Source organism: Euprymna scolopes, chromosome 16 (assembly GCF_053919585.1).
Source record: "Euprymna scolopes isolate OS-2025 chromosome 16, ASM5391958v1, whole genome shotgun sequence".
NCBI lineage: Eukaryota > Metazoa > Mollusca > Cephalopoda > Sepiida > Sepiolidae > Euprymna > Euprymna scolopes.
This window is the reverse complement of record NC_136497.1, coordinates 122,101,912-122,119,908: the sequence shown is the minus strand read 5'-3', so window position 1 is coordinate 122,119,908 and position 17,997 is coordinate 122,101,912. Positions and strand designations below refer to the sequence as shown.

At 35.3% G+C, this 17,997-nt stretch overlaps 1 protein-coding gene across 37 annotated transcripts in view; it reads right to left on the bottom strand.

The window, feature by feature from the left end:
• The window catches only part of LOC145296067 (tyrosine-protein phosphatase Lar-like), a 1,305,806-nt gene that overhangs the window by 938,006 nt on the left and 349,803 nt on the right, over positions 1-17,997 (bottom strand). The window lies entirely within an intron of this gene.

Here is a 17,997-nt window from a genome sequence, read left to right as displayed (position 1 = left end):
CCTGTGCACACAGAATCATATTACGGAACATGACAGAATGAACTAATAGGATCAATAAGAAATGTGGTTTATTTTGAGCTCAAGTTTTAAAAATAAAAAAAATCGTAGAATCAAAAAATCACTGAGATATTTAAAATGTATTTTTTTTATAGAATCAAGTTTAGCAATAGGAGATCATCAACCAGGAATGTTGCCTAAGACACAGGATAGGATCAAGTTAAGCAATGTAAGATTATGGAACAGGGACGATGAAAAGGGATCTGCGTATGATTATAGGTCAAGTTCTGCTTTAAGAGATTCTAAAACAAGGATTACCATTAAAACGTCTATAACATTCCTAGAATGTGGAGAATGTAAGAGTAATGTGAGAAAAGGATATTCCATTTTGTAATTGTATTAAGTAAAGAGGAAATTTTCACTGGAATTTAAACTGACGTGTTCAGGAAGTTACGTCACAGACAGGAAGTATCAAAAAAGATGTGGCAAAAGAAGCTGGTATCAAGACGAAAGAGATTTTTGAAATAAAAATATTATGGTATTATAATATCAGGAATGTTAACGTATGAATATAAAAACGAACAAGTATGTTAGAGCATAAACAATGCAGACGATTTTAGTGATGGCATCAGGTGATCTTAATGTCACGTGAGTTAATGACGTAATGAGATAGATTAGTAAAACACGTAATCAGAGTTCAGAGTTTAGAATCAGACGGGAAAGTTCGGACAGGTTAGCACGAAAGATATCGTCTCCGCGTTTTGGAAGCTGGGAGGAACGCGACTTTTGTATAATGTAGAAAATTACGTTTTCCAGCTCCGATGGGAAGTCAAGAATAAAGTTATATGAAATATATAACCTATTTTTGTTTGGTTTCCTTTGGAAGAGGATGAACTTAAATAATAAGAAACAAAGACACAACGGAGAGAAAGGTATGTTCTTTGTCTGTGCGTTACACAGGCTGAATACTAATGAACTGTTTTATTATATGTGAAACACTCACACATACATGCAACAAAAGAACATTTTAACCATTAGACGTCATATATCACGATGTTAAAAAGACATCTATTTAATAGTCTGTTTATATAGCGCCAATCAGTACAATACAGGGACCAGCATCAATGGAAAAACAACGATAAAAAGAGAAAACCAATAGTGACCGTGCACGTATGTAAAAATAATTTTTTTACTGATTATTCTGGTTTTTGATCGCTCACTAGCGATAACGCACATGTGTACAAGTGTGTGTCTGTGTGAACAGACATATGATTAGTGTTACATGCCAGTCAAGGTTTGGATCTACGCCCTCCTAGGCCTTGTCACCTGGCTTTTAGGTGGACCAACTTCATTGCTTATAGTCTGAGGCGCTCTCATTGAGGAATGCCGATGGAGCTACTGAGACGCTTTTTGCAAGGTCTGGGTACCTATCCATTACCTGTGCCGGATTGCCAAACAAAGCACAGTGCCACTTAGATGTAAAGGCTACTATTTAGGACAAAATTTTCAGCGATACTATGTAGGGAGTTGAGCAGCAAGATGTTTGTAAACATTACACTTGAACTTCTACATGTCAGTACAGTTGGGGAAGCAGAGACTGGAAGGGAATTCCAAAATCTAAGAGTTTGAGGGAAGAAACTATTAGAGTAGAAGGTTTTCCGGCATCTAGGGATCTTTACAGTGTAGGGGTGGGATTTTGCTGCTTGGGTTAATCGGAGGTATTTACGTGGAGGGGGTTCAAGGGCTTGAAGTTCGTCGGAGCACCTTCTGTTAAAATACTTGTAAAATAGGCAGAAGGATCGTCAATGGGACAGAGGTGTTTAGTACTTTCTCACCTTGTGTCACATCCCCCGCGGCGAGAGGAGGTAAATGATACTATCAAAGTCTCCTGTTCTCCATATCTTTTTTTGTAATGTCTTCCTCTGAGGTCATCAGATCTAAACCTGGTTATAAGAGTCATATTATATATCTGCTGTATAATTTCTCTCCATGTAACGCCTGTACATGAAAAATAGATAATAATAATAATAATAATAATAATAATAATAATAATAAGACTTGAACCATAAGTTCGACTCTGTTGATATTCCCATCATAACTGAAGCTGACCACGTGAGACAAAACAAAGATGGCTGACCCAGAAAGCCCCAAAAGAACAATGCCACGACCGCGTCTGTTTCGGCAGTTCAGAAAAAGAGCTCTTCTTTCGTTACCGCCATTTTCCATCGAAATCAATAACTAAAGAGCACGTTTGAACTGATTGATTAACGGCGCAGAGATCAATAACAGAAGGTTAATTTGGTCACTTGTTCGATAATTGTCGATCAAAAACTTTAGGGTGGAATGGTTGGCCCTCAATTTCATGCGTTCATTTCCTTTTATTTATCGGCAACAAAAACAGCGAGGAAGCTTCTCCATTTTGAAAAGCGAATGATTGCGCTTCTCAATGGAGCACAAATTATACCAGCGAGTCGACCAATTGACGTCACACGGCGCCATGCAATGCGGTCTTTACCGATTTAACAGAAGGGTTGTTGTTGTTACTTGTTTAACCTTGCTACAAAAATATGAAGGTTTGTATTTGTCAGATAATAAATTATACCTTATTTACTTGGATTTTGTAATTCATATAAAAAAAGTGATACATCAAAAACAAATAAATTAACTTTCAGTTACTGCAGAATTCTCTCAGCTTACGGAACCACAGCAAATGAACAAATAGTAGGCAATCTTCCATGCGCCCCAGCGTTTCAGCAGGTTGTCACAAAAATAAATAAATAAATAAATAAATAAATAAGTAAAGATTAATCATAAATCCAAAGAGAAATAATTAAGGGTTAGATATTATTAAAAAATATATAAATAAATAATATTTAGTATCAAAGCCCTACATTACTAAGTTATACATCTGAACAAATAAATTATCTGTCAATTTCTGTGGAATTCGCTCACCCTTAAAAAAATTTTTTTACTCGGTAGAAAATTGAACACATGCCTGACGAAGGGAAATACATCCCGAAATATTGCAACACGGATGTGCCACCTGACCATCCGACTCAAATAAGAACATTCTGCATGTAATATATATCAGTAAAGAAAGAAAATGGCGATATACAACTATATAGTAATATATATATATATATATATGTATATTTATTCATTAAGAATACATATCAGTTGGAGTAGGGAAAGTGAGAACTCTTTATACCATGGTATTTCGAAGCGTAATATTTCTCATCAATATATATATATATATATATATATATATATATATATATATATATATATATTTATTTATTTTATTACCGTTTTATCTGTTTAGTTACACAAAACGGCAATAAAATAAAAAAAAAATATATATTTGCTCTGCAATAGTATTGAGCACCTTCAAGTTTTCATTATTTACCAGTTCTGCTATATATATATATATATATATATATATAACAACATTTTAAAACATTTGGTACTTCTACAGAATTTAATACAAACTGCCTTTTATTTATCCTAAACCAACCCTAACCTGAGTTTTAAGTTTAGTTTGACAAAAGTTGGTTACGTTTGGTGAGGTTCAAATTCCGTAGAACCACTAACAATTAAAAAAAAAAAAAAAAAAAGAAAAAAAATCCTTTTTTATATGAATGATTCATTACAGTTATTTTTTTCACGGAAGCATGGATGCTTTAAATCACACGAAGGTTGACCGGCCAAGGAAAACTTGAAAGCAAATGATAAGACAGAACCGCACGGAGTGGAATTCAGAGAAAGTTTATCCGTTTAACAGTGTAAACAAGAGCGTAAGCTTGCGTTATTTACACACACACACACACACACACACACACACACACACACACACACACACACACACATATATATATAAAACACTAAACTAAAAAAAAAGTGACGTCAAATGAATAGAAGAAAAAGGAGAAAAAAGAAAGGGAGGAGAAAAAGAACAAAAAAGTAGAAGGATGATATGAAGAAACAAAAGGAGATTATTATTTCCCCAAGAAATAAATCTATTACTTGCTGGAAGCTCGGCATTGTCCGGTTGTAAACTACGCTTAAATACGATATTTTAATTTATGCAGATTTCGTATTTATTATTATAGAGTCGATTCTTTTTCTATCATTATATATTATATTGTACTCCATATATGGTAGTGATCTAAAAAAAAAAAATGACTTGGGTGCCATCAGCTAGAATCGAAACCAACGATTACGTTACGATTTGAGCCATTGTCAGATAGATAAGAATTAGTGAAAAATGAACCAACTTTCATGTATAAATGTATACATTTGCGCATGCGTACAAATAACATCTTTAGTCGACTTACGCCTGCCAATTTCTAATTATCCAATTTTCAACCTTTAGCAGATATTTTTACTAGTTAAGAATCCATAAAAGTACAGTCCACAAAACTGCAATCGTGTCTCAGGGGAAATGCTTTTCTAGAAGGAATTCCAACCAGAAAAAAATATCAATAGAATCATCGAATTCATGAGAAATAAATGAATGAATAAAGTTTTATTTTTCTGATATGATGTTCCCTATAGAAAATAGATACAATCTACATAAAACCGAAACGTGTATTCTTTACCATAAGGCTGCTTCCCAGCTTATTACAATGTGGTCGTTTTCAAGTTTAATATTTAAAAAGTCTTGTCTAGCAACCAGAATTTAGCAAAAAAGATTAACTTTTCTTGTAAATTTTACATTTACAAGAAAAGTCAATCTTTTTTTGCTAAATTTCAAATATTATATATCCGAGGTTATGCAGATAAAAAAAATACCAACGTTGTGGGTATTTGTTGAGTATTTTTTTTCAAGTTTTAGCTGGACACACAACCAGACATTTGTCGATTATATAGTACATAAGGCGGGTATTGTCATAGTTCTGTCCTGCGTTCAAGGCTTCTTTGAGTTTGTATCTCCTATTGCACTTAATTTAAATTGCATTACTGAGGCTATTTTTAAAAGCAAGTCTAGCAGGGATAATGTGTCGAATCAAATCGGAGAAACACAACTCGTACGAATAAGTGATTCCAGTAATTGACTTCCTCCTACTTCCTCTGCCCCTCCTCCTTTTCTTCTTCCCCTCCCTTCTTCTCTAGACTGTGGAAACATGAACTGCAGGATTTCATTCCGAATAGAAGCAAGAATTTTATCTGAAACCGAATCTTATCCAAATGTTTCATTCTTTAAAATGCCCGGCTATCAATTCCCGCGCACTTACCGAGACGTGTGTAGACGCTCACTAATTTAGACGGTAAAGTACGACTAGGCATAGGTTTAAAAGCCGTGCTCCGCGCAGACGCTAAAAGTTTCTCATAGTAATGAGTCACCTCTTATCAAGGCACAGAGGCCACCCGAGGATAAAAGTTAAGTTTGGATCAGTTGGATGAGAAACAGCACCCTAATAGGATTGGAAAACGGTTGTTGAAACTGGACAGGATTTGAGTATTTAAGCGGATAGCATCACATGAATATATTAACATTAGATTTGAAAACGACCATGTTGTAGTTAGTAGGGAAGTAGTCACATGGTACTGTGTACCACGGACAGGGAGTTCTAGGAAACAGTTTTGTCCATGGAAGTTTCGAATAGTTTTAGCAACAAAGGGGAATGCTTTACAATGGTTGTAGCTAGTTAATAATTTTCATATTTTCGCTCTGTGTATCTGAACTTCCATGAACAAAGTTTCTTTCCAAGAACTACTCGTATATAAAATACAACACCAAGGGGTTGCTTCGTCAGCTGACTATAGCAAGTCTGGTTGCTAGACAAGACTTTTTAAATATTAAACTTGAAAACGACCATATTGTAATAAGCTGGAAAGCAACCCTCTGGTATTGTGTTCCACAGATAAGACGATGATAAAAGTTGCGTTTAGTTTTAGATTCACAAAGCAACGAAGCGAAATTCGGTAAAAACCGCAGTTTAGTGGCTTGAACATGATGAGATGAAAAATTGTGTGCAGTCGATAAATAGTTTCATCTTGTCATTCTCGTTAAATATTAGTAAATGAGGAACCATTTCGAGTTAAAATCAATTTAGTATGACGCATGTAATCTTAAGAACACGCTTGAAATGTTTACAGTTAATGCTGAAATAATAGCTAGAAGAAAAAAAGTTAGCGAGATTCCAAACATATAATTGTTAATTTATTTGAAAATTTTTATATAGTTGTAAGCACCTTTAAGAAATAAATGTTGAGCCTATTTAGAGAATTTAGAAAAAAATCGGCCAACTTTAGTGTGCTTGATATATACAGACTCATTCATTGGCAACTAGCTGAACGTCTGGCGTTGCCCGGTCGTGCAATATACTTAAACATAATATCTTATTTTATTTAGATTGCATATGCATCATTATAAAATCAATCCTCTATTGAATATTATATATTACGAGGAATAATTAGCCCGGTGGACTCATTCGCAATAAAAACAAACAAACAAACAAACAAACAAACAAAATGAATTCGTTATGCCATAGTTCGCCCTTCACCTGTCAAATTCCATTTTTTTAATTTTCACTTTTGCACCGATTTTCCCCGGCTAAAATCCAAAATATAAAGTTTTGCATGGGTTCGAACACGCTATATATTAAGTTTCCTATCTGTAGATCAAAAAAATGACAGAGGAATTTGGTAGGCAAAATTTTTTTCAACAAAAAGATATACGCATACATAAATATACACAGAAAGAGGTTCTTGTTTACTATAAGCTTTTTACGCAAATATTACGCAAGTCCAAATCATATAGAATATCTGCACGAATATAATTACACATAATATTTAACTAAAGGTGAACATCCCATAAGAAAAAAAAAAAAAAGAACTAGATGGGAATTAATTAAAATCAATGTTTAAAAGAATATGCAAATTAGCTAGATCTTTTGCAAATGAATGCAATTCTACGACCCATATATAAGAAAGTTGTATTTTCTTTTTTAAATAAACAAGAGGAAGGCTTGCTTTTTTTCCGTTGTTCTTGGCCTTCGAGCCAAGCATCTAAGTTTCTCAAAGTGTAGTATCTGTTCTGATGCTACTCTTAAGTTAATTTGTCCTTTGTCAATGGAGGGGAAACCCTCTAAAATGAGAAAATTATTATTTTTGGTCCCTACCAGAGTGCCCCTTTTGCCCTTATTTTGGGGGGAACTGTTTTTTTTTGCCCCACATTAAAAATGACCTTGTGTCACATTTTGCTTTAGTGGGGAAGCAAATAAATACCAATAAATAGGAAAAAGGGGTTTAATATGAATATCAATACATGAACCCCCCTCCCAAATTTATAGGAGTATAGAAGATATATGAAGGGAGAGACGAAGAGAGATTGTGTGTACATGTTGATATTGGCATGTTTACAAATACAGAGTTAGGTACGGAACCAGCTATTGATTCCATATTGTAATCTACAATGGAAAGTTCGTGTTAAAAATACAAAAAAGAAGAAAAAAAAAAAAAAGAAAAAAAAGAGAACCCGTTCCGCTTTCTAAGTAATGAAACTATATTTATAGGCAATGTAAAGCTAAGTAGACTCTGAATATAGATTCTTACAACCAAAGAAAAAAAAATCGCATCCCGCCGCTTTCAATGTTCCATAAAACACAATTCTTTTGTAGCAATTTCGTAATTTCAATTAATGTTATGTAAATAATGGAAGATAAGATTTATTTTATCTGTTTCTCATGTCATATGCAGGAAACGTTCGTGGCAAGATTATGATACGGTTTTCTGTTCTTTTTTTGCTTTTCCGGGCTAGGAGAGTGAATCTATTGTGTTACTGGCGCCATCTTTTATTATGCAGCCAATTGAAGATTTATTAATTCGTAACAAATGATGAACCTTTCTGAGTATAAATAAAGGGAATTAAAAAAGATTTTGATACGCTCATCAGCTTTAGTGTCGGGATTATTTCACCAACAAGAAGAGGGGGGGGGTAAGAAAAGGAAGTAAGGGCTTGCAACGAAATGGTGACGTTGCTTACAAGCAGTCTTTTCTTTTCTTGTAAAGGTAACAATTAACTGGTAACGTTTGCCGAATAACAATAACGCGGTAATCAGTCTAAGAGACGCCAACCGACTAGCAAGCTAGGTAACTAGCTTCTTAACTAATCACTAACTCGTAGTGAGACAACTCCTTTTATACATACTAACTCTCAGTGGCGAGAATTTCAACGAGATTAGAATGTCTATTTAACTTAATAGGAAATAGACACCCAGTTTCTCCGTAATGGCAAAACAGCAGTTAAGTGTCTTTGCTCCCCTCCGACCCAACCCCGGTAAGTCAAATCAATTTCAATTCTTACATTAGGGCTTATCAACCGTTTTGGTTTAGTGCGCGTAGGAAATTATTATTGTTTACGCCATATCAACCCTCTGATTTATCAATATGTAGGAAATTATAAACCATTCTGAGTATAAATAGGAAAATAAATACGATTTCGGTAGACTTATCCGCTTTACGGTATATGCACTTATTTATTAGTCAAATGTGTAGGAAATTAAAAACAGACCCGAATAAGACAGAAATAATGAAGATTTCGGTATGCCAGTTTATTTTACGGCATATCAATCTTTAAATTTATGATTCGTAGGAAATTAAACGCCTTTTCTTAGTATATAAACAGGGAAATAAGATTAAAAATGTCCTTCTTCTTCTATACGTCAATAAGTAGGAAATTATAAACTCCTTTGAGGAAAACAAAATTTCGATAAGCTCGTCTGTTTTACGTCACACCAACGCTTTGATTTATCAATCCATAGGAAATTATAAATCCTTCTGGATAAAAACCGGGAAATAAAAAAGATTCCGGTAGGCTCATCTGCTTTACGGCTTATCAACCCTTTTATTTATAGCATGTATATAAATGGTATGTAAGAAATTATAGACCCTTTGGATAGCAAATAAACAAATGTTTTTTTTGATTCGTTTACTCTATGGCATATCAACCCTTTAAGTATAAATAGAGAAATAAATAAAATTTCTGTAATCTCGTTTGTTTTACGGCATAACAACCCTTTGATTTAGCAATGTGTAAGAAATTATAAATTTTCTCTGAATAAAGCAGGGAAATACATTAGATTTCGGTTACGGCCTATCAACCCTTTGATCTATTTACTGTAGGAAATTAAAAACCGTTCTAAGTATAAACACGAAAACAAACACGGTTTTCCGTAAGCTAATCCTGTGATCTATGAATTGTGTTGGTTTATCTACTTTACATTTTATAACCCTGGTGGATCTAGCACTAGTCTCTCACTCTTAGACCCCCACCCCCCCACAAAAATGCTTCCACTCTAACAGTCCCGCACTATCGGCCAAGATTCAACCTCTGTCCCATCGTTGCAATGTTGCATTCGTGTGCCTGTTTTACAAGTACTTTAATGGAATGTAGTCTGATGAACTCATAACACTTGTGCCCCCTCGACGTACATACGCGAGTAGTAAAATCCCACCCTTTCACATCTGGGGTTCCTATATGCCGGAAAGCCCAAGAATCTTTGTATTGAAGATATTTAGATCTTGGACGAATTCTTAATCATATATAAGTAACGGCGATGCGAGTATATTACTTTAGATCAAATCGAAAACTTGGGCCAATGAAGCCAAGTTAAAATAATACCAATACATCCCTCCCCCGCTGTGACAACTTTTTCACACGTGATCGTACTTCCCCCCTCTTCTTCACCCCACACCCCCTTATTTCACCACACTCCCTTCCGAAACCCCTGCTGCCCACATTCACAAAGTATACACCCCACTTTCTTTCAGAGCGTAAACCACACCCGAATATCTTATAAAAAAACGAATGTAATCTTGATTCTCGCTTCAATATCACTCCTTTTTGGTCTGGTGAAGTGGCCTCTTTGAATTGGGATTCCACTGAAACATGTATGTACATATGTAACTAATAATGTTTGTATAATAAACACACACATATATATATATAGTGAACGAATTACAAAAGTCTATATTCCAAAGTTCATGATGCTGACCATCTTATAATTTATTCCTTTAATTCAGTTGACATTTACAATTCTTGACAGTATCTGTTTCGTAACACAAAATCAATCACTTAATTATTATATCAATTAGTGAATCTATTTTGCCCTTAACTCAGAAGAAGAAATAGCAACAATCAATCCATCAAAAGGAAATAAAACGACGTTATCTTATTATAATTTTAGTGTTTTAGCTTGTACTCCCCCCCAAAAAAAACAAGTGAAGCATCCATGGTCCCCCATGAGTGCACAGGGAACGAGGCATAAAAAAATGACTAAGTTCAGCACCCCCTCCTCATTTATGCCCAAAAGTTCCCAGTGGACGTCAAATCCTGGTGCAGTTTTAGGCCTTAACATATGTAAATTTGAGTTCTGCACTATACAAAAAAAAAAAAAAAAAAAAAGACTAAATCCATCATTTCACCCCTCTCCCCCATTTAGCTCCAAAAGTCCACAAGGTCTTAACATATTTAAATTTCAGTTCAGCACCATGTAAAACTTCTAAATAGACACACACAGAAAATTTTTGTACAAATATAGTAAAATAGTCCCAAAAATGGAGTGTTTTTATTAGTCCTAAAAGAACCCCTGGTGCACATCCAAGAGTTATCGCGAAGTATAGACAAACCAAATTACATAAAAATCAGTTAGTTACAACTTTAAGATCAAAGTGTAGTATCTGTTCTTCAGATGCTGCACTTCCATTTCTTGTTCTCTTTTGGTGGAGGAGCGGTCCTTCACGACTGAGACAATTTTTTTTTTATCTTTGTACCTTTTTTCCACGTTAAAAAAACGACCCTGGTGTCTAACTCTGTCCCGTAGGGAGGAATTGTAAATAGGTACAACTTTTCAGAAAGTTTTATAAAAATCCAAGGCATCATTTTTTTTTTTTTAATAACCTCAAAAATGTCAATTTTAGCCATTTTAACCCGAAAGGTACCCCTGGCGGGGGAGGGGAACCGGAGTTTTCCCGGAAAATCCGTTCTGCTACTTTTTTTCTTTTTTTAACTCATATCATGTTTAATGTTTGTGCAAAATTTCAAAAGAAATCCAAGCGTAGTTATTGAGAAAAGTGCGGACAAATGAACGTACGAACAGACGAACGGACAAGGGTGAATTTACATGTCCCCCCTCCTTTTGTTGGGGGACCAAAAAAAACATAAAAACACCCCCGATTTCCAATGAGGGCAACATTGAATTAAAATCGCTTGCTAATCGAAATAGTTTTCTTACCAATTTTGAAACGCTTCTGATGACTGCATCAAACACAAATTGTATTAATTAAACCAATTAGGATTCGAAAGATCAAACTTTAATGATATGTTTCCTTAACTGTTGATAATTTTTTTTTTTATTTCTTCATTTTTTTTTGGGGGGGGTGGAGGAGCGATTTAAATCGTTGACTAAAATTGAACCAACGTGAACGCTCAAAAACTGATCCGCAATAACCCGTTCAAATCTTTGCGGTTTTACAATCGCAAGTAAAAAAAAAAAAAAAAAATGCTTAGTCAAATAAAAAGAAAAAAAGAGCCAAGATGTGTTCCTCAACAATAAACGAAGAGTTATTAGGTTAACTCCCTTGCAGAAGGCAGAAGAAAAAAAAAAAAAAAACGAAGTAAGGATACGTCTGTCTTTTTGTTGGAAGCAGCAACTAATTAAATTGTCACCATAAATTGAAGGCCGACTTCTTGATGAATACTGAAGGGAAATCACCATTGATTTTCCTGCTCTGACACGATGCAAACGAGCAATTCAATTTTAACTCGAATAAGATGGATGAAAATTAGACAGTTTTGGATTTTTCGTTTATTATTGCATTTCTCTTATATCTATACTGTTCTATAGATGTACGGTTAGTGGAAGAGAATTCCGACAATTGACAAAGATGGAGAAAAAAAAAAAAAGAAAAAAAAAAGAACGCAATATTTATTTATATATGTATTATAGAAGATCAGGACAACCATTGGCACCGTCGTTGTTCTAGTCTTCTGTGATATATATATATATATATATATATATATATATATATATATATATAATTATTAATGGGACGATTCCAATATTATTCTCGATTCCGATACAATTACAGATTCCGATTCCGATTCTTTATAAATTTCTAAATATATAACTATAGAGTGGTTATTTTCCTCGATTTTCGTAAAAACACATGTAAAATATGCAGATATTTTCCTAAACGTCAAAATACACTTTTGGAGGATGATCTATCGATTTTAGCTTTTACTGATATTTTAAAAATCAATAAATATTTATTATTTTATCATTATTACCAACAATGTAAGACTTTACTTTAAACAAAATCAAATATAAAATGACAAGAGAATCGTTTTGGCATCGGAAAACCGGCATCAATTTTTTTCTGATTCCGATAACCTCAATTCTTCCGATTTTTCCGATTCCGATTAATCGTCCCAACACTAATATATATATATATATATATATATATATATATGAAACGGACCGATGTGAGTTGCTTTGGTTCTTTATGAATTTACCTGTGTGTGTGTGTGTGTGTGTGTGTGTGAGAGTATCATCCATAAAGCCTGTTTTGCTGTATCACAGCTCTTCAGTGCGCTAGACAAGCAACTGCCTCAAGCCAAGATAGAAACTCGACCGCCCAGACGACAGTCAACACTTCTAAGCGGGTTCCACAAGGGACACTTTAAAACAATCTGAGGTTACATCGCCCAAAACTTGTGAAACTAACCTACAAGCTGAGAACAGTAGTCCGTATTTCACAACCGAATTTCCGTTGATGTAGTCTCTGATCTCCTGGTGTCTCTTGTTGTACTCGGGAATCTTTCTGTCGAATTTAATAATCTTCGCAGGATTTTGTAAGGACGTTCTGATAAAAATATTATGCAAAATTCAATTGTGACACGCTTCTGGAGGTTGAAGGTTCAATCATCGTGTGCGTAATTCTTAGAATATGATTGCAAATTACTTATACTACCTGGTCATGGCTGACAGGACGAGAACATGCTATCTCCGTAAATTAAAGGGGTTCGTTCATAATTCCGTGTAGATTACAGAGTTCGACAAGAGACACACGAAAAAGGTCGGAGATTACACCGATCGAAACATTCCGAATAGTTTAAATAATACAAACTAGCGCGAACCTGTGGAAATTCCACAGCGAACTCTTTCATATATAATATATTGATGTTCTCATTCTGTGCATGTTCAGCGTAAAAACTGAAAAAGTATTTATCTAAGCTAGCAGGGACGCCCGGCGTAGCCCGGTTAAAGATGTTTATATTTGATATTTTAATTTATGCAGATTTCCTATCGATTCTTATAAATTATAAAGTTGTAACTTCAAAAATGAAAAAATATACCCATATGACTTGGGTGCATTAGCTTGAATCGAAACCGAAACTTGTGAAGAATATATATACATAACTTGAGTTTCTTCAGCTATAATCGAAAGCGAAACCAAAACTTATATAGAATTCTTAGAAAAATTATTTCTGTAAAAAAAAAAAAAAATAAAAAAAAAAATAAAATAGATAATTTGAGTGCCTATAATCGAAACCGAAACCGAAACCAAAACTTATGAAGAATTCTTGGTAAAATTATTTTATTACAAGAATGGAAGTTCATGACAATTAAATAATATAAATCTCACCTGTCTGTTTAAATGTATGTATGTATGTATGTCGACAGAGGCAACGGATTTTCACAAGATCGGTATCGTTTTTAACATCGACCCTTCAGATGACAAATATCGAAAAATTGGCTAAAAACATTAATTCCTTCACCCTCAACGGGGCACTTTTCTACAAGGAGGGGTCGCTTTTTTTCGCCGATATTTTCGAAAGTCATCCTTTCTTTTCGATTGACTAGCCTTAATTTAAACCTTCGCCACTTCCGGTTTGACGATGGACGCAACGGCAAAGACGTCACGTTTTTTTTTCACGTTCTTTTCCTCCTTCGCGGAACGGGTTCGAGCCTGCCTGCCTACTACCACATTTCTATTTCTGCTCAACACAGACGTCCAAACACCCGGTGAACGCCGGGTATCCAGGCTGGTAACAATTAAACGACAGTCACTCGAAAGAAAAAAGATGTAAGAGTGACACAAAATTACACACATGCTATCACACGAAGATATGGACTAGACTATTCGGATTATCCTCCTGATGCATAAAAGTCTTTGTAAGTGAGATGAGGTGCTAGTGGCCTAGATTAAGAGAGAGAGAGAGAAAGAGAGAGAGAGAAAGAGAGAGAAAGAGAGAGAGAGAGAGAGAAAGAGAGAGAGAGAGAAAGAGAGAGAGAGAGAGAGAGAGAGAGAGAATGAGAAAGAGAAAGAAAGAGAGAGAAAGAGAGAGAGAGGATGAGAGAGAGAGAGGATGAGAGAGAGAGAGAGAGAGAGAGGATGAGATAGAGGGGAGGTCAACTCGAAAAAAGTTTGGGAACCACTGGTTTAATCTAACAACGGAGATTCTTATTTTAAAGATTAGATTCAAAGAATTCAAAAGATGAACACAATTGGGAATTTAAATTGGATATTAAATGGAAAATGATAAATAAAAAAAAGATTGGTAACATTTTGATTCCAACGAACTGATCTTACTCTCAAAGATTGAACGCGTGGAAGGTTTGATCTTAATAGACAGCAGAGAGACAGCGCGGCGCTTCATCAATCTCCAGAAATGTTAAGCGGGGTTAAGAGATACCCGCCTCTCCCTTTCACTCTCTTATGTTTTTTCTTCATCTAACTCTCTCTCTCTCTCTGCATGCATATGAAATAAAAATGAAATAAAAATGAAATGGTGAATTATTTTAAAATGAAAATGTCATCTTATTAATCAGACACATCACGAACGGAGGGAAAAAATCAGATGCAATCAGACTCCAAAGCATTTTCTTCCTCATATTATATAAAGTCAAGTATATCCTCCCCCATACATACATAAGGTCAACTATACCGGTTCATTTGGCATAATGGCAATAATTCATATTATTTTGATTATTCGGACTACTGTTCTCCTCTTGAGTGTTATTTCCACAACCTTTTCGTCGACGAAACCTCCGACCTTCTTCAGGTGTATCATGCGTCAGATCAACTACTTCTTTATGCTTTGACTTCGTGCCTAATCTTTAGGCTATCCTTTTTTGTTGTTTTTTGTATGAATTCATTATTTCAGACTTTGTGTCATTTCGAACTGAACTTAGTTTGGCCATTGTCAAGATTAACACTAGCTGATGTAATCACTATCCGACACAGGACCATACATTAAGTAACAATATTAAATAATATTAATAAATTTTGCCTTTTTTTTAAAAAAAACAAAAACAAACATATACTATGTTTCAGAACTTTTTTTTTTAGATGAGGGTTGCTAATTTATACTATTTGTGTTATATATATATATATATATATATATATATGTTTAAAGAAAGCCGTTTTTCTTTGAATGTTTCAGGAAAATGAGTAGTTTCGCAGAAAAAAAAAAAAAAAAAAAATGTACATATTTATTTTAAATGCATTTTAAAAGTGTATATATAGACATCAAACAACCTTCCCATACGCACACATATTCGTCCTTTCCCGACATGGGTTGGATTTTAAAAAAACTGTCTTTTTTCGCACGATCTATGACTTTTTCTTTTATCACATTTTTATTTCAATTATCCTGAAGATGTCCTCGGAAACAAGGATGAAACGTTGATTTTTTAATAATTTCATTCGGTTTTTTCTATTTTTTCTTTAAACATAACGTCAACCACCGCTGGTATATTTTTTCATTCCTTATACATATATATATACATATATGAAATCCACCGATGTGAGTTGCTGTGGTTCTTTATGAATTTACCTATTATACAATTGTGCAATTTACCTTTCAGATAAGTATACGAAGGAAATATCCGGTATTGACATACAAATATTTGTTGTTTCCCGTGAACGAAACAGATCTGCAAAGTGGGCCGAAAATTTTATTTTTGAAAAAAAAAAAATATGATTGATAAGATATAATATAATCTTGAACTATAAAACATTGCTAAATTTATAATATATATATATATATATATATATATATATATATATAATGTGTGTGTGTCATCTATAAAGGCTGTTTTGCTGTATCACAGTTCTTCAGTGCGCTAGACAAGCAACTGCCTCAAGCTAAGATAGAAACTCGACCACCCAGACGACAGTCAACACTTCTAAGCGGGTTCTAAAAGGGACACTTTAAAATAATCGGAGGTTACATCGTCCGAAACTTGTGAAAATAACCTACAAGGTGATTACAGTAGTCCGAATATATATGTGTGTGTGTGTGTGTGTGTGTCTATAAAGACTGTTTTGCTGTATCACAGTTCTTCAGTGCACTAGACAAGCAACTGCCTCAAGCCAAGACCGAAACTCGACCGTCAAGAAGAGACAAAACTACAGCTGTGAAGTAAACGGCTAAAGAATGCCCCTTTCCTTCTACTGGCACAGGGCCAGCCACTTTTTGGGATGTGAACGCTTCTAACTTGCAAAGTATGCTTGCTCTGTTTAGGAGAGATCAACACGTGACAAAAACTTAACTCAGTATTCAACAACACCTGCCGTTTGATCATTGGGTGCTTGAAGCCTATTAATCTGAACAGCCTACATCTCCTGTGACAGGCCTCCCGTGCTCAGGTCAGCAACTGACCTCTGACCTCTAACCTCATCGGAAACTGTGGCTCGTGATCGTCTTCTTCAGAGAGATCTTCACAAAAATTGCTCAGGGTCTCAGCTCTGCGTTGATTTCTGCTGAAAAGCAAAATAAAGCCTTGCATTCGTGCCGGAAATGAAAGACAGAGTCAGACTTTTTAACTACCAAAAGTTAATTTCACAAAAGTTACAGGTTTTTACATATGTACATCGTCAGTTCACCAAAACATTTTAAGTCTCGCAAATCTTATTCTTTGTCCACTGGATGGCGATCAGGGGGGGGGGGTCTCCGGCGTTCTGTGAGCGGGTGTTTTTCTCGAGAATTGGCTCCAATCTCCTCAAAAAGGTCTGGGCGCTTGCTTAAATATTCAGGGGCGGGCGAGTCTGGCGATCTGCCAGACCAACCAAAATTCAACACGTCAAGAGGGGAATCCCCAGCCATTTTGCCTGTGTGCAATTCAGCAAATCGTACATAGTTTCGAAAATCTGGTACCAAAAATGAAATCCTTTCACACGACCCCCAGGGGTAAAAAATCCTGTCATTTAGAAAGCCATAGTATGAACAGGTATTCTTCTCCACATTATTCTGACGTTTTCTGTCCTTGGGGGTTTTAAACAATAAAATTCATGTCTGTTTTTCTTCAAGTACAATGCTCATCCCTTTTCATAGGTCACCTGCCGCCGTCCGGGATTCATTTAACGTTCAACAGACAATCTCAGCATATTTACCCGCCTCCCTCAGGGTTTAGGGGGGAGGCTCAATCTCTCCAATGAGGAACAACATCGCTCCCTCAAGACGGTTATGTCACATCTTCACCGATATTGCTCCTCCTTCAGATGTGAGACTGGAAGTTGTTATCGGTTCAATGACGAGAGAGAGAGAGAGAGAGAGAGAGAGAGAGAGAGAGAGAGAGAGCTATGAAAACATATATGGCAATTAAGCTACTCAGAATATTCTGCATTTCCAGTCTTGTGTGAAAAGTTGTGCTTATCGTATGTTTATATATATTTACGCACATACTATTGAAATTTCTAGTCAGCCAATCAAATTCGTAGTTGCAACCACGCCCATCCTAATCAGCCAATGGGCGGACATTTATAGGACAAAGGCACAGTTGACCTCCGGTTCACCTCTGTGTGTTTATGGAAAGGGTAGAGAGAGAGAGAGAGAGAGAGAGAGAGAGAGAGAGAGAGAGAGAGAGACCAGACTACAGTTGTGGACCAGACGACTATATAATGCCCTCCTCCTATTGACGTAGAAATCTAGCCTACCAACCTGAACAACTTCAACTGCTCATTGGCATTGCCCTTCTGATGCGATACAAA